The sequence below is a fragment of the Carassius auratus genome, unplaced genomic scaffold (assembly GCF_003368295.1).
Source record: "Carassius auratus strain Wakin unplaced genomic scaffold, ASM336829v1 scaf_tig00025797, whole genome shotgun sequence".
In the NCBI taxonomy this organism is placed as follows: Eukaryota; Metazoa; Chordata; class Actinopteri; order Cypriniformes; family Cyprinidae; genus Carassius; species Carassius auratus.
The window spans coordinates 17253-34171 of NW_020525459.1; positions in this window are offsets into that span (position 1 = coordinate 17253).

Genomic DNA, 16919 nt, shown 5'->3' on the forward strand with positions numbered 1-16919 from the left:
TCTCCAAAAGAAATTTCAGACAATCTGCCATTGTTGATTTTCTCAATTTGCCCAATAGAAGATGTTGCAAAAAGTTCATTTAGGATCCATCTTTGTGTATAAAACAGCACAAGAGTAATGTTGAGAATGATTATTAATGTTTATGATAGCCAGCAATAATAATGAGACTCTTGAGCAAGAAAAGTAAAAAAAAAAAAAAAGAAATATTCAAAGAGGAAACAAAAAGGGGGTAGATAAGAGAAAGGGAGAGAAACCAAGGAGACAGAAGCAAAGAGACAGAAAGAGCAAGGGGAATAAATGGATAATAAAGGAAGAGTGTGGAGGGAGAAGTGCATCTGACTGGAAGGAGGGTGGTGATGTATGCGGGCCTGTCAGCGGGGGGAAGATGCAGTGCGCTCTTCCTCGGGGAGGCTATCTCCCTCCCACTGCGTGCCGAGTGTACACACACCAGTAATGAAGTGGTCCACTGGCAGACAGCACAAACACACACATGCACACAAACTCTTATCATCTTGGCCTCCCACAACCTCCTGCTAGGGCCAAATTACACACCGGCAACAAGACAGCATTCGTGTTTAATCATATATACTAACTGCACCTGAGACTGTCTGTATCATAATTTGTTATTGTTGTAATATGTCATTCTGCTCTGAGTGATTTAAATAAGGCCGTCAAACCCACAACTTATTGAAATCGCCGCTGAGCAATGGGAGACAACTGGATGTGGAGATAAAGAGCGTGTGAGCCCTGTGAGAACGGCAGAGGACGCAATGTGTGTAATCCATGAGCGAGAGTGTGGAAAGGCAAATGATTCATAGAATAAGCATTAAAAAGTGAGAAAAAATGAGGGAGGGAGAAAAATCGATGTAAATGGGTCCCTGAGGACTGTGGGTAATAAGGATTACTTCTGTGAATATACCAATCCAATACAACAGGCCAATGGAAACTTGTCAGATGTAGTCTTTGGGATTGTGTGAATGTTTCTCACATTGTGTGCCCATGGCCTGCAGACTATTTAAGTGAGCAGGTATTCAAGTGGGGCGTCTGAATTGAATATTGCATTTTGATCATGTGTACATAGACAGTATGTGTCACTTTTTTAATGTTTTGCTCGACAATGTATGACACAGCAGAAATCTATGAGTTTTTGTAGCTTTTAGTATGTTATTTAGCTTTGAGGTACTTCTGTCCTTTTTTAAAGAAATTAATACTTTTATACAACAAGGATACATTAAATTGATTGAACACTTCTAATGTAAAGTTTTCCATTTCATATAAATGTATTTTTTTAAACTTGCTTTTCATCAAAGAATCCTAAAAAAAAGGATCACTCTTTCACCAAAAACATTAAGACGCACAACTGTTTTCAACATTGATAATGATAATTAAAAATAATAATAATCTTGAGCAGTAAATCAGCATAGTACAATTACTTCACTAGGGTCAAGTGACACTGAAGACTGGAGTAACAGTAAATTCAGATTTGACATCATAGAAATATATTACATTTTAAAATATATAAAAACAGTTAATTTTAAACTGTAATAATATTTCAGTATATTGATGTTTTTTACTGTACTTTAATCAAACCAGGCTTAGTGAGCATAAGAAAATTATTTTAAAAACATTAAAAACTCTGTACAACAAACTTTTTAAAGGTGTAGTGTATATATTAACATCACCTCGATATTTCATGTATAAATATATTAATTTCCCTCTTCAGAATACCACCTTTTAAAGCTGCAGTAGGGAACTTTTGATGCTCTAGCGGTTAATAAACAGAACTGCTTGCGTCTTGCGGAAGAACATTGTAGCCGGAGCTACTTCTCTCTGTTTATGTCTATGAAGAATCACAAAAGTACTGGGTTACACCGCCCCGGTATCCTCGAAGCAATCTAAAATAGTCCGAATATAAACACTTATTATAGGTGCACCCTAGTGATTCAGGACAAGCCAAAAACACGGTTTGGAAAATGGATTCATGGTGTACTCGCTTATTATGTTCATTTTTCTACATTTTGAACACAAACAAAGTTACGGACCGCAGCTCTGATTGGTTGTTTTTTACCGAGAGCGCATGACTTTCTGCAAATGGCAATAGGACCACTGGGAGGAGCCAGAGGAGCTTGATTTTTTTCACAGATTATCTGTCTCATATTCTACTGTCAGGACATAATGACAGGTTTAATAAATATGTAAAAAATATTTTTTTACAAAAGGTACCTACAGCACCTTTAATGACTAGAATGTAAATGATGGTTTGTTGGTGTGATATAGCTAACGCCTAATAAAAGCAACAAGCCATTCAATAGGTCCCATCCAAACATCAACACAAGTTGCTGAGAAATTCCTAGGATCTTTAAAAGTCAGATATACACACTATGAAGTATGTGTGGTTATGGAGTATGGACAGATGTCTGTTCACATCTGGTTCTGTTCTGGCTGGTTACATACATGTGTATGTGCACGTGTGTAGACTTTAATCTGGCTGCTATCTCAGTGGCAGGTTGAAAATGGGTCCACAGCGTGCCCACTGGAGCTCTGTAATCCATTCTCAACAGTGAAGCATGGAGGCAGAGAAGCTTGCGCCCATTGTCATGCTGAGTTACATGGACTCATGATCACATTATCTGGCCCCGGACCCCACAGATTCATTCAGTTTACTGTATTCTCTGTTCACAGCCAACTTATTTCCTTTAGCCCGGCCTGCCGACAACCTCCTCTATGCCGTATTAATCTTATTTATGGACTTATCGTAGCACAAATATCACAATACCACTCTGCGCTGGGCTCTCTCCCCTCACACTGCTCGAAAATAAACATGAAGTTGATGGAAGTTGAGGCTATTCTTGAGAATAAAATTGGTTGTTTACTACCTCTGGGTTTAAGAAAGTAGTCTTTTGAGAAGTATGAGTAACAGAGTGGAAAAGATGTGTGTGTGTGTGTGTGTGTGTGTGTGTGTGTGTGTGTGTGTGTGTGTGTGCTGGGAGAAGCTGTGTGCTATTCCGTGCACGTCCTTATACGCTATTAATACACACAAATAAAGGCTTTATAATGTGTAGATATACAGTTAATGTGCAAAAACGTTTGCATTGTTTACGTTTTTTAGTTAAAATCTTAATATGCAAAACAATTTGCATTACATTCCAGAAAGTTTTGCAAGTTCCACTTTGTGATTGTTTATCCCAACCAGTCCATTAGTAGCAACAGTGGCTCAACCAATTACGTGAGTTTTGGGGGGAGCTATATATATATATATATATATATATATATATATATATATATATATAGCTATAGGTCTGTCTGACCAATATAAGTGACTTTATGAAACCTGTTTGAAACAATAATTTCTTCAACTTTAAGTTTTTTTTTTTTCATTTATTTAGACTTATTTTTTATTAATATTAAATGACTATAAATGACTATAAATGAGGACGAAAACCATTGATAAAATTGAATGAAGCCTATATTCACAGCGGGATTATGGCCAATCACATGATTGTAACATTACAGGTCAGCTGCGTGACACAGAGCGACTGATCATCCTCACTCTGTGAACCCAAGATCTTGGGTTTATGATGATTATTGGAATGTCATTATCATGATACTGTATACAGAATTATGACACAGCCTCAGGGACCGATTACAGGAAAAGATTCATTTCGAAGCCTGGAATTTCCTCAACCTTCAAAGACAGAGCACAACAGAGAGAGAGAGAGAACGAGAATGAGAAAAAGGGCTGAAGAGTGATTACGTTTATTCCCCTATATGCCTTCATCAGTGAGATATTTCCTTTACTTACTGCTGACAGAATAAAGCATACGGAATGAGACAGCATGATGCACGAAACCGGCACATATGTCTTCATTTCTGAGGCTTTATTTCCTCTCTCTGTCCTGATGGGTTTCAAAGCTGTGGACTGTTTTGATTCAGCTCCCCTTTTCCCTGGTAAAGATAGAATAGTGAATGAATGTGCATTAGGGGGATGAGGGTAGGTGGAAGGATTAGGATGATTTCATTAGTCCTCCGTGGTGGATTGAGTCGTGAATCCTAGGCTTAGGCTGACAGAAACACTTCCCTTTTTAATTTCTCAGGCGGATCACAGTGTAGGGCGCGCTTCTGTATGACAGGATGAGCTGCTGAGTTGATCGGGGAGACGAGACTGGCACTATTCTGTTTTTAAAGCATAAGTACAAAAGGTTGGTAAAAGTATTGTTAGTAAAAAAAAAAAAAAATGTATGTATATTTTCTATATATTTTTATATAGTAATGTGTTCATTAAAATAAACATAGTTTGTCAGATTTCAATGGAACAAATTAAACTTAAAACTTTAAGCATATTTTTAGAGCATAAACGAATTTCAAAAAATTAACTTTTTCCAGGAATTCAATTCATTTCAATTTCAATTAGACAAACATTTAAGCTCATAAACTTTTTTTTTTTTTTTGATTCACAGAGCAATACAACAGCATAAAAAGACAAGGATAAGAAGCCATATTTGATGAATCTATAAGATGACACTCTTAGTTGATTTTAAAGCCGTGTGATGACAGCGTAACACAGTGTACAAAACAGCACCTGTATTTACTGCCTTTCCTCTCTGCCCTGTAATCCACATGCCTCGCATTCATCATCGGCTGATCAATTGTCCAGACTCCAGGTAATATTTTTTTACGGAAAAATCATTTATCAGCTTTTACGAGCAACTGACTCTTGATTTTCATCAGTGGATGAGCCCAAAAAGCTTGCTGAAAATGTGGACAAAAGACACAAATTTACATAAAGATACAAAATATGATTATTGTAATATAAAAAAATGAAATTAAAAATGAAAAAAAAAAAATCATGAAGACATTTTGATTATCAAATAGTTAAATGTTAAAACAATTAGCATACAGAAAAATTAGGATGGAAATTTGAGGGGAAAAATGCAAATTAGCCTACAACTTAATGAACAGAGCTCATTTTAAGGAAATGCTTTATATATGTGTAGCATATTAATAACTGTTTGTAATGTCTGACTGTCAGCTGTATGATATGCTGTGAGTGGCCTCTGCTGGCTAACTGAGGGCAACATGAGTCACTAAGTAGCAACCCTGCAATCACACACACACACACGCATGCACACACGTTTTTTATTCAGTGCATCATGACATCTAGAAGACTACTGTTGTATTTGACTTCACTGAAACAAAAGACTGTGCTAATATGAGGGGCAAGAAGCTGGGAGGTTGAGTGGGGTACACTATAACACCTAACATCCACCCCTCAACATTGCTTTTTGCCTTTATATTAAATTTCACACACCCCACCAATTCACATTTCTATACATGCCCCTCCATATAGGCTAATTAGTCAAAAGTAAGGCAACAAACTGAAATAATTTATTAAACCTTCCACAGACAGATTTGTACAAGCGCTGCTGTTGTTTGAAGTGATCTGAAGAGCAGCTTCTACAAGACAACAGGACTTGCGTGATCTATGTGGATTTCATAAGAGCAATCCATTTTGAATGGCGGCATGGATAGACATATTGATGTGAATGAATGGCGGCATAAACAGAGAGGTGGTCCTCAGGGGAACTTTTTAGCAAAAATAATCAATAGCACTGCACAGTTGGAAGATTTATCAGAGGTTTTGACCCTTTCCGTTTTTTTGCAAGGCTTTACAAAAATGTACCACTTTCAGAGTTTTAATAGGGATGTAATTCATTCCAGCAGAGGACTTTAAACATTTGCAATCATCTCAATGTCAGAGCGAGAAGTCAGACCTCAGTAACAAAAGGCAAAGTGTCACCCAAAATAACAATGTAGAAATATTCATTAAAATGACATTCTTGAATAGTAAATATTTTATGTGGGCTAATAACGTAAAAAGATTTAAAAAGTAATTACGGTATATTACAAAAACGTCTTAATTCTCTCGCTGTGCCACTTACAGCAAATAAAATAAATTGTGTTTTTTTTTAATATATATCTATTACTTTTCACAGACATTGAATTTAGTTGTCAAACTATTTATAAATTATATTGTAATTTATAATATAATAAATATTATTAAGAGTCAGCAAACTTTTAATGTGATGAAACAAAAAAAAGAAACACAATAATTCAGTCTTCTGTCAAAGCAATAATAATAAATCAAATAAAACAGTTCTAATTTGAGATTTTTTTTAATCAATATATTCACCAGAAATATAAAAACGGAGTGCTTAGGTGACAATGTCGTGACCTCGTATGAATGCAGTCATGTGACAAAAACAGACATCCACGTCAGTGTGCATCTTAGAGAAGGGGATTTCCAGTTTCATTTGAAAAGCAAAGCTTTAATGCTGATGTTTATAAATGTAGGGAGGATGAGTCCGAAACACCTGCTATGCTGTCTGTAAAGGTAGAAAACACGTCTCCTCCATTAACTAAACACAACCAGACTGCTGATAGCATCACTGAATATCTCTCAGTCTCAGTGATAAAGTACAGCATGTGTCTAATAGGTGCAAGTGTTTTACACATACACACACAGGACTGACACATCAAATACGATATGCCTGAAACCACTGAAACTAACCAAAAAAAAAAAAAGAATTCAACACACAAAATAAATCAGTGCAATTTTTAGTTTAAGTAGATTTAAATTCACAGCAATCAAACACAATTAAAATTGAGCTGCCTATACTTTTCGTTTTTTACTTATTACAAAAATCCAATGAAAGGAGTTTTTTTTTTTTTTACTGACTAATCTAAAAAATAGCATCAAAGTTAAAAGTGCTGCAAAATGTATTTTTAAATACTTTAGTTATTTATGTAATTAATCTTATTTTAGTTGATTTTAAAATAAATGCAAAAAGAAATACAGATTATCAAAACATTATCCATTCAAATTTTTTTCTTTTGCTCAGTTTCATTGCAGTGATGCAAGTACTTTTCACTGACTAGCAATGTATATATATATATATATATATATATATATTAAAATGATAATAAAATAAAATAATGCTCTGTATGATTTAATTTGCCATTCAAATTCTGTTACATAAAAATATTATGAACTACAAATCTTTCTGGAGTAAAATAAAAGGAATTGCAAAACGTAAAGAAGTACAAAACAATTTTCAGAATTCAGAAATTAATTCACAGAGAGAGAGAGAGAGAGAGAGAGAGAGAGAGAGAAGCAACAATGCTGAGAACATAACATTCAGGAGGGTGTTTGGGACCGGACAGTGATGAAAGTCCATATGTTACAGTGCCACCATAAATTATGTGGAAACGTATACGGTAAAGCCACCACAGGGGCCTCCAAAATAGGCCACAGAACAGCCTTCGACTAGGTGGAAACAAATTGCCTAAATTTCACTTTGTGATATCTGCAGCTCCTGACACCCCTGTTTATACAGCAATCAGAGTCCAGAGAGAGAGGGGTGAGGAGAGAGAGGGGCCATGGTTAGGTCCTGCTTCATCACCCTCTCACCCATCTGCATCAGTCCAACACCTCTCAGGGAGCTAAAGATTTATCACCACACACAATACAGAGAGGAGAGGGGATTCACAGGGTCTGGGGGTCCAGGACTCACAGGTCACTGATGAGCCATGTACATGAGTGTTACCGCAAGCTGCTCCATCTCACAAAGAGTTTATCACTCACAGGAAGTACTGACTCCAGGCATTTGTGATCAGTTATAGCTAACTGTGCGTGATATTAATTAAAAAGAAACACTGCTGGATTGAACGGCAGAACGTCTACTTTATATTCATAGGTTGATCAAAATATTTTATAAAAAAAATAATAGATTATGGCTAATAATATTTATATTTATATGATTTATTGGCCAAAAATGTCACTACTTATTGAAAGATTTTTCATAAATCTATGGAGATAACATACTGTATACATATATATATATATATATAGAGAGAGAGAGAGAGAGAGAGAGAGAAAGAGATATGGGTGAACAGATTTTGAAGTATTTTTTATACTTTTATATTATATAAATATAATTGTTACAAACCATAATTATTACATAATTTTATTATTAAAATGTTTTTATAAGAAAGTCAGGAAGACAGGAATAAACTATTATTTAAAATATATAGAAAAACTAAAACGGTCATTTTAAACGCAAGAAGAAGATTTCACAGGATTACTGTTTTTACTGTATTTTTGATCAATAGGAGTCAAGGTTTAGTGGTTAGCATACATGCTTAAATAAGTGCCTTGCTGCTCATACAACGGTTTGAAATCGTCTTGTTTTGATCTTGTTTCCTCCCTTCTCCCCAACATTTCCTGTCCTCCTCTTATTATAGAGTTCCATTTATTTTAAGGCAAAAGGCCAAAAAGTAAATGGCATCCAGTCCTATAAATAAAATCTAACCAAATTGAAAAGAAAGAAAAATCCATTCATCAAAGTCAAAGGCACAAAACTATGTTCCCTGGGTCTTGATGACATCATCGTGCTGATATGCTAAGATTAACCGGCATGCACAGCCTGGTACTTTCTCTCTGAGACCGGATGTCCGAAACCTCCCTGAGGTGACAGACAGCTTCAGTCAGACCAGTCTGAGAAGGGGGTGGAAATAGGAGGGATCCCATTTGCAGCATGCCAGATGGGACTGGCTGGATGCTCCACTGAAAACAACACCTCTTTCTTTTGGGCCTGCATGTCCAGCTCACCTTAGCGTGGGGCCTGGCAGGTAATGATGGATCTTGAAAGCCTGACGTAAGTGGGTGACACTGGCTGCCTTGTTATAGCTGCCAGTTTTCTCCCTGCTCCTGTCGTTATTACACGCTGAAGATTTATTTGAGTTTGGAGTTGTGCGCTGGGTGCCAGCCATTTGCAATACATCACCAGCCCTACAGAAGCAGCCGGACGCGGCCAGTAGTCGGGGCTGTAATTGCCAGCATCACCTGCCTGAAGAAATGATGAGGGGTCAGAAGAAGGGTCAATCTCCTGTCCCGGCTGGCCCTGCTCACCAGGGGGACTTCTGAACACACACAAACACAAAATGTACCAAGGACTTAAAATATTTATTAATATCAATTTTTATTTTTTATTTTTTTGTAGCCTAATTCGAATTAATTGGGCTCTCCAATTGATGTCATTATTCATTTCAAAATATATTGATAACACCAACTGAGAGAATGAACTCTGAAACACCAATGAATAGGGTTGCAAAATTCTGGGAATTTTCAAAGTTGGGAAATTTCCATGGGAGTTAACAGGAATATAAGGGAATTAATGGGAATTTACAAAACTGAAAGGTTATTCCTTTAACAGGGAACTTAAATATAGTTGAGGAAAATATATTGTAGCATAATCTTGGCTAAAACCAGCATATTTAATGCAGCACACTTAAATATCTCTGCTATTAAATGCCAAATATGCCAAATAGATTTAAACACTATTTATACTTGTTTATATTCAAATAATTAAAAAAAAAAATCATTCAAAATTGAATTTTCATTTTGCTAACCCGCATCGTACAATGGCATGTGTAGGGGGCCCACTGACATTGAGAGTATACAGTATATTTGGTGCTACGCCCCTGCCACCATGTCAGCACAAAAAATCCAAAGCAACTATATTTTCAGTTTTTTACATGGGTATGAACACAAAATAATTTAAGCAAACACAATATAAGCATTAAGAATATTTTTTATAGTAAAAATTTGTCTCTATTTGCAATTTAAACAAATTTGAAAACATGCCAAGCCATCTATATCCACCTCTCATTCTTCAGTTTATGTCGCCAGTAATTGTTCATTTCAGGTGACATCCCAAGCCTCTAATCTGTAATATTTATATACATTTTTCTTCCTTGCCTAATAAGCACAATTACATTTGTTATTTGTTTGCTTTGTGTCCTATTTTTCTTTGGAATGAACAAACCACGACGACAACAGAAATGAAGCGGCACCTTTTCATCCCGACAGAGCAGATGCTGTCCTCGCAAATACATTTATTTACTCTATAAATCATCACAATTAAACATCATAAGTAGGCCATCACAATGAATTGCTCTAGTGAGAGTTGGTGTGACAGGCAGGCACCGGCAGAGGGGAAACTGAAGCGGCTTCACACACATGGCTCCATCCATTTCCACACAGTGCCACAGCTAAAGACAATGACACAGAAAGAAGCCAGCGAGTGGTTGAAATAGACCGCCTGTCATCACAAGTCCCGAACTGCTCTTAGGAACCATCATCTCTAAAACAGTGCAATCCATATTGTCATATTGAAATGTCTAGTACATAACATAAGAAAAACATAATAGAAAGCAATGAGTCTTGTTTTTGATTAGCCTGGGAAACGAGTAGATTCATTAAAAGGCATGACCCCATGCAAAAAAAATATTCAATTACACTATACTCACAATACTCAATTTTCTCACTTGACATTTTTACTCTTGCCAGTAGCTTTAAATGCCACTTACTGTTATTACTCAACTAGAACATTACCATACAGAACATTACTATATCTTTACAGTTGTGCTCATGTTTACAAACATCACAGAATATGTAAGATGTTAAGAATTTTTAAAATCATATAAAGATATATTAAATGGTGTAAGTTAAAAAACAAGTAAATCTAAAATTAAGTAAAAATATATACATAAACAATCAATGAGGTTACCATTCAAAAGTTTGTGGTCAGTAAGATTTTTTTTTTCATATGATGCTATTTAAAAGATCATTATTTTGTGAAATAGAATATGTGAAATTTTGAACTGGATAATTTGCATAAAGGTCCAAAATATGATAATGTAACATAATTGAATAACACTAAAAAAAAAAAAATCATGATCTCTATTATTTGTAGCAATACAGACTACACAATCTTCAGAAGTTAACACACAGACAGACGGATCATGGCTGTCCTTCAATGGCTTCTGTCTTGCCTTTCCATGCTAATGAATTCTCTGTGCTCTGTCTCTGTGTCACACACACTCACGTAAGCCCACACGCCGGAATACTCCAATGCTACTTTCAATCTCTGGCATCTCATTGTGCCCTTATCCCTTAGATGTCCTCTCCTTCTTTCCGTACCCTCATTGTGTCTCTGATTAAATCCTATACCTAGACACCCGCGCACACACAAACCTTCCACACACTCCTCCTTTTCTCTTTCTCTTAATGACATGGGCAGCACATTGTTTCCCCATGCTTAGAAGAAGTTGCGTTTCAAGCAATAAATCTCCCGCACAGTTAGGAGAAGGTCACCAGGGCCTGGATGCAAAACATAATGAGAGCGAGTACAAGGTAAAAGTTGTCTTTTCCTATAAGAGCAAAGGTGCTTTTGGTTAAAGCGGAACTGAGACGGTCTTTTAAAGGGAGAAAGAAGAGGTCACCTTTATCTGGAAGAATGGATGACCTGTGATATTCATCTTTTGATCAGGGGGAAACAGGTGTGATTGTGTTGTGAATTATTTAAAAGACATTCCGAGAAGGATCTGTTCCATCACAAGCGCTAATGCAAACAAGACAAGAGCTTTAGAGAGCCATTTTCGTTCCCCTTCGATCAAAAAACTGTTTGTACTGCATGTGCAAAACACCGTTTGCCCGCACACGTGGACTTTGCATGAACTATGTCCTCGAAAATGACACCAAAGTACAGCTATGGAACGCTGCGTTTAAAAGTTGCCCTAACATTTCACATGAACATAAAAAAGAAACTCCGACTTCATTTACATTTAGACAAGAGTTAAAATTTGCAAACGTCCCATTTTAATGTAAGTGATGTCTACAGCTCAGGAGAAGCCGAGAGATTTATTGGCTTAATTTGCTGACCTCTAGCACGCTGATCTTGAGGGCATCATGAGTGCGAATCGTCAGCCGCCGGTGCAAGCGGGTCTGCGAGGAGCGACGGTAGGGGGAGGAGGGTTCAAGGTCAGCTCGTTTTAGCTGGGTCAAGTTCAGCCTGCCTCCCTTATGCATTCAATTACACAGTCACCTGACACTAAATTAGCATGACAACCTAATTGACCTGTTAACCCTGTTTGAGCATACGTTCTTCCCTCCCTTTCTTCCCAACACCAGTGAAAATCTTACTGTGAGAGATACTGAAAGTGACAAGCGGACAAGCTAACAGATGGAAGGAGACAAAGAATGAGAAAGGGATAGCTTGGTCAGCACAAGTTCCTCCTTAAGCCCATTGACTCAAGACCAATAATATTTTCTAAATGTCTGACTATATTAATTATTGAGGAATTGGAAAATGGCCTTAGTAAGATCCTTAAGTCTATACTCAATCCCATTAAGCTCCATCAGTGCAGGGGTGCTGGAGGTACGGTGTTCAGTAATGAGTGGAACCTTCACGCCTGCAGGCTGACCTAATGAAGTGCTGCCTACTTAGAACAGCTCCGCACCGCCAGAGCACATGAAACAAAAGACAGGCAACCATAAAAAGCAACTGTAAAAAGGGAAATGAATCCCAGTCTGTGGAGCCTGTTCTCATCACTGACCTTGTCACTGTACATGGTTGGATGTGGCCTTGTGTTGAGGAGTTAGGCCCGTACAGGGAGTAGATGAATCATAATATGAGATGAAGGCTGCTGAACATGGAGGTTTGAGGTGCTACACATGTAAATTTAAAAAAATTGGAAAAATATTTCAAAGCTGCAGGTAGCGTGGAAATTGCTGTACTGGAGATCCTCTCTGCTTCCTAAAGTGTGAAGACATCTATACATTTAATCTATAAAGACCTAATTATACTGTGAAAAAAATGAATAAACAAATAAATGAAATAAATGTGTGATCTCATAAAGACAACCTAACCAAAAATAAATCACTGAAAAATAAATGATTAAAACAGAATCTGTAAAATGGATATCTACAATATTGGAGTTGTACTGTAGAGTTTTTTCGAGTGGATGAAAACACACACACACACACACACACACACACGCACTTTTCCAGTACTAAATTACAGTATTTAAGCAATGAACATGAATTGTATAGATCTAAACTCATATGTAAACAATTTGTCTAATTTGTGCATACAGGTGCATCTCAAAAATGTATAATATCATGGAAAAGTTTTTTTTTTTTTTTTTTGTAATTTAATAAAGCTAACTTTCTTATATTCTAGATTCATTGCACACAAACTGAACTATTTCAAGAGGTTTTTTATTATTATTCTGATGGTTACAACTTACAGCTTAGGGAAAATAAAAAATCAGTATCTCAAAAAATTTGAATATTCCATTTTGAGCTTGATTAGATTGATTTATTTTGAGTATAAATACTGGGTCTGGAGAAAGACTGGAGAGGCACAGAATCCAAAATCCAGTGTGAAGTTTCTGAAGTCAGAGGTAATTTGGGTGCTGTGACGTTTGCTGGTGTTGGACCATTGTGTTTTATCAAGTCCAAAGTCAATGCAGCCATCTACAAGGAAATTTTGGAGCACTTTATGCTTCCATCTGCTGACAAGCTTTAGGGAGATAATGTTTTGGCACCTGCCCACAGTGCCAAAACCACTTCCAAGTGGCTTGCTGACCATGATATGACTGTGCTTGATTGGCCAGCCAACTCACCTGACCTGAACCTCACAGAGAATCTATGGGGTATTGTGAAGAGGTAGATAAGTAACATCTGACAAACAATACAGAGGAGCTGAAGGCCGCTATCAAACAACCTGGGCTTTAATAACGCCTCAACAGTGCTACAGGCTGATCGCCTTCATACCACGCTGCATTGAAGCAGTAATTCATGCAAAAGGAGCTCCAACCAAGTATTGAGTACATAATTAAACTTGCTTTGGAGATCTTGAACATTTCTGTTTCATAAATCTTTTTTTGATTTATCTTTTTTTGATTATCAAATTTTTTAAAACACTGATATTTTTTTTCCCTAAACTGTAAATCCATAACCATTAGAATTAAAACAAAAAACTCTTGAACTATTTCAGTTTGTGTGAATGAATCTTAAATAAGAAAATGAATCAATGTCATCATGAATCAATGAATCAAAGTCAATGAATCTAGAATATAAGAAACTCAGCTTTTTTTAATTAAATTACAAAAAATAAAACTTTTCCATGATAATCACATTTTTTGAGATGCACCTGGATTTTATTTCTTCAAATGCATTTCAGGAGAAAATGATCAAAGCTGATACTTAAATGAAATATTTGAAAATAAATCTCCAAAGTTATTAAAGAGTAACCTTAAAGAGGAGCAGTAACATTTTAATTAAGGAATCTACTGCAAGTCAGATTCACAAAAAATTCTATGGATCCTAGTTAGTCATGTTATAACTTCTGCGCTGACCAACTATGACACCTACTGTGAAAATGGCAAACATGGTAGGAAATATGTAGCAAAGGAGCCGAACAAATATGTAATGATTAGGTAATTTGTTAAAATAGAATTGTTCTATAGAAAAATATCAAATCTGCTTCCCAGAGGACAGTGCCTCTTGCCCTTCACAGTCCTCACAAGTTAATTGCACTCTCATGTGCCTAGTCGTGGATCTGCTATATCGGGACAGTACAGTGTTCATCATCCTCCGAAACCTACCCCCACACGAAGACACAAACAATTGTGTGTTCCTCTGAGTTCTTTCCTGCTCTCTTTCTTTCAGTTGACACTTAGTGTTTTTAGCACAAACCGTTCCTCCTTCATTGATCAGAAATCCAATTCAAAGTCTATAAATAAAAATAAATGAGCAGTAGTCACCCGGTCCCTCCCAGAAGGTGCCAGCTGTATGGAAATCAAATCTATAATCCTTCAACTGCCGACAGGAACGCATCCAATAATGGCATGGCCAAATACAGTAATTCATATGCAAGAATTTAATGTTGCAGAATTAAATTAATTCTGTAAGAATGGAACAAGTCCCTTAGCTTTAAAGCACACTCACAATTTCTCTCACATGACTAGTTAAAGAAAAAAGATGGAACAAGAGAGGGATAGTGGAGTGAGCACAAGGGGAGGAAAAAGATGGCTAAATCTAAATTACGATGTTAGATGTGTAGTTTCCAATAGGACCTTGACATAACTGTTGACCTACTCATGACATGATCACGGTGGCGAGGATTTGGAATTCTATTAGTATTACCAATGGAAAAAAGTCAAGGAGTCATCAGGAAAGCAAATCTATAGCCTCTACTCTACCAGACAATTACTGTTGTTAAAGTAGAATTAGATGGGTATTGACAATGAAAGGAGGAAAAGGATTAGGCTGACAGGGCCAAGTTGCACTGAGGTGAGAGAGAAATAGAGCTGTTTCAGCTGAAGGATGTGTCATAAAATTCATCTTGCTAGTTTATGTATTACTTTTGATTATGTTTGGTTACTTTGGGGAACCGTTTGTCAATGTTCCTTTGGCATATTTTATATATAAGATCATCTATGATTTCTATATGGAGATACTATTATGAAAATATACTGTGAAGAGTTAAGGACATTTGTTAGGCACAAATAAAGTTGTTCAGTAATGATGTACCACTAGTCATGATGTGACCCCTGGATCACAGTTGAGCCTTTTGTTTCAGTTTCAGGATTACAAATTATACTTAGCAGTTCCACTGCCCTAATTCATCAAGTTCAGGGTCAGTCAGTTTGTTGTCATTCAACAGCTGAGGTAGTACTATAGATACAGATATTTACTACTACGTAAATGTCCTTAAATCAATAATACAATAATAAGAAAATAAGAAAAATAAAAGTAAGAAAATAAAAGCAGAATGCAAATGGCCATTGAGATAGAAGTAAACAGCTTGAGGATTGCAGTGTACAGGAGTGGTTGGTCAGGGACAAATTACTGCAACACATTAAAAAAATTAAAGGATAAAACCAAGTGCATAGACATTTTAGCGCACTATGATTTTCAAAGATGTTCATGCAAACTTGTGAAAAGTAGAATCAGATCTAATAGAGAGAGAATGAACAAGAACAAGAACAAGAGCTTAGCAAGAGCAAGAGAGAGAGAGAGAGAGAGAGAGAGAGAGACCCACTCTGCCCATCTCGCAGATCTTTACTTCTTATTGGAAAACTAGCTGCAGTTAATATTGACACAGCAAGGTGCGAATCAATACATTGAGAATGAGCAATACATTTTAATTTCAAACTGCTCAAACTTCAGCAGCAAATCCATGCAGTTAAGCTGTTGTGGGAGTGGGTGAGAGGGGCAAGGCGGGGGGTGGATGATATTGAAATTTGTGGTAGATCAGATCCTGGATCAGCCTCCTCCAGCGTGACATTTCCTGTCAGCTGATTTGGACTGTCAATAAGATTTTTATTATTATTATTTAATCAGCAAGGCAACCCTTTACGCCTTGACAGAATAATCGCCATTGGCTAGTAAATTTTTTTGTTTACTCACCAGACTGATATACTATTTTACGCGTACACACTCTCTCTCTCACACACACACGCATACTCACACACACACACACACACGCACACAAATACATACATACATATACATATATCAGCTTATCTTTGTAAAATGGCACAGTTTCTTAAATATCTGAATGTATAAGTCATTCAAGAATTATGTTATGATATTATGATAATTAAGCACTATTTGATGATAGAACTTCAGTAATTAGAACTAAAAATTAGTAACCATGTATGAACACATATTTGACATTTTAATTGAACTTAGGACTGCGGTGCTGCTTAAGATATTGTTGGTCATAGATAATAGTAAGTTTTATTAAAATATAATACTACTACTAATTCTACTACTAATTACAATATACAATGCACTAAGGATTGATGAGCTGCTGGGTTCATAAATATTAATAATACTGTCAGCGTCTGCTGGTAATAGATGTCCAGTAAATGAGTTTGCTGTTTGCGCACTAATTCCACCTACTACCAGAGAAACCAGTATATCTTCTGCTTGTTCTCAAAAGCGAAGTAATTCTAAATAAACTGTTATTTTGACAGCAAAATACTTATAATATGGTTTACATGTA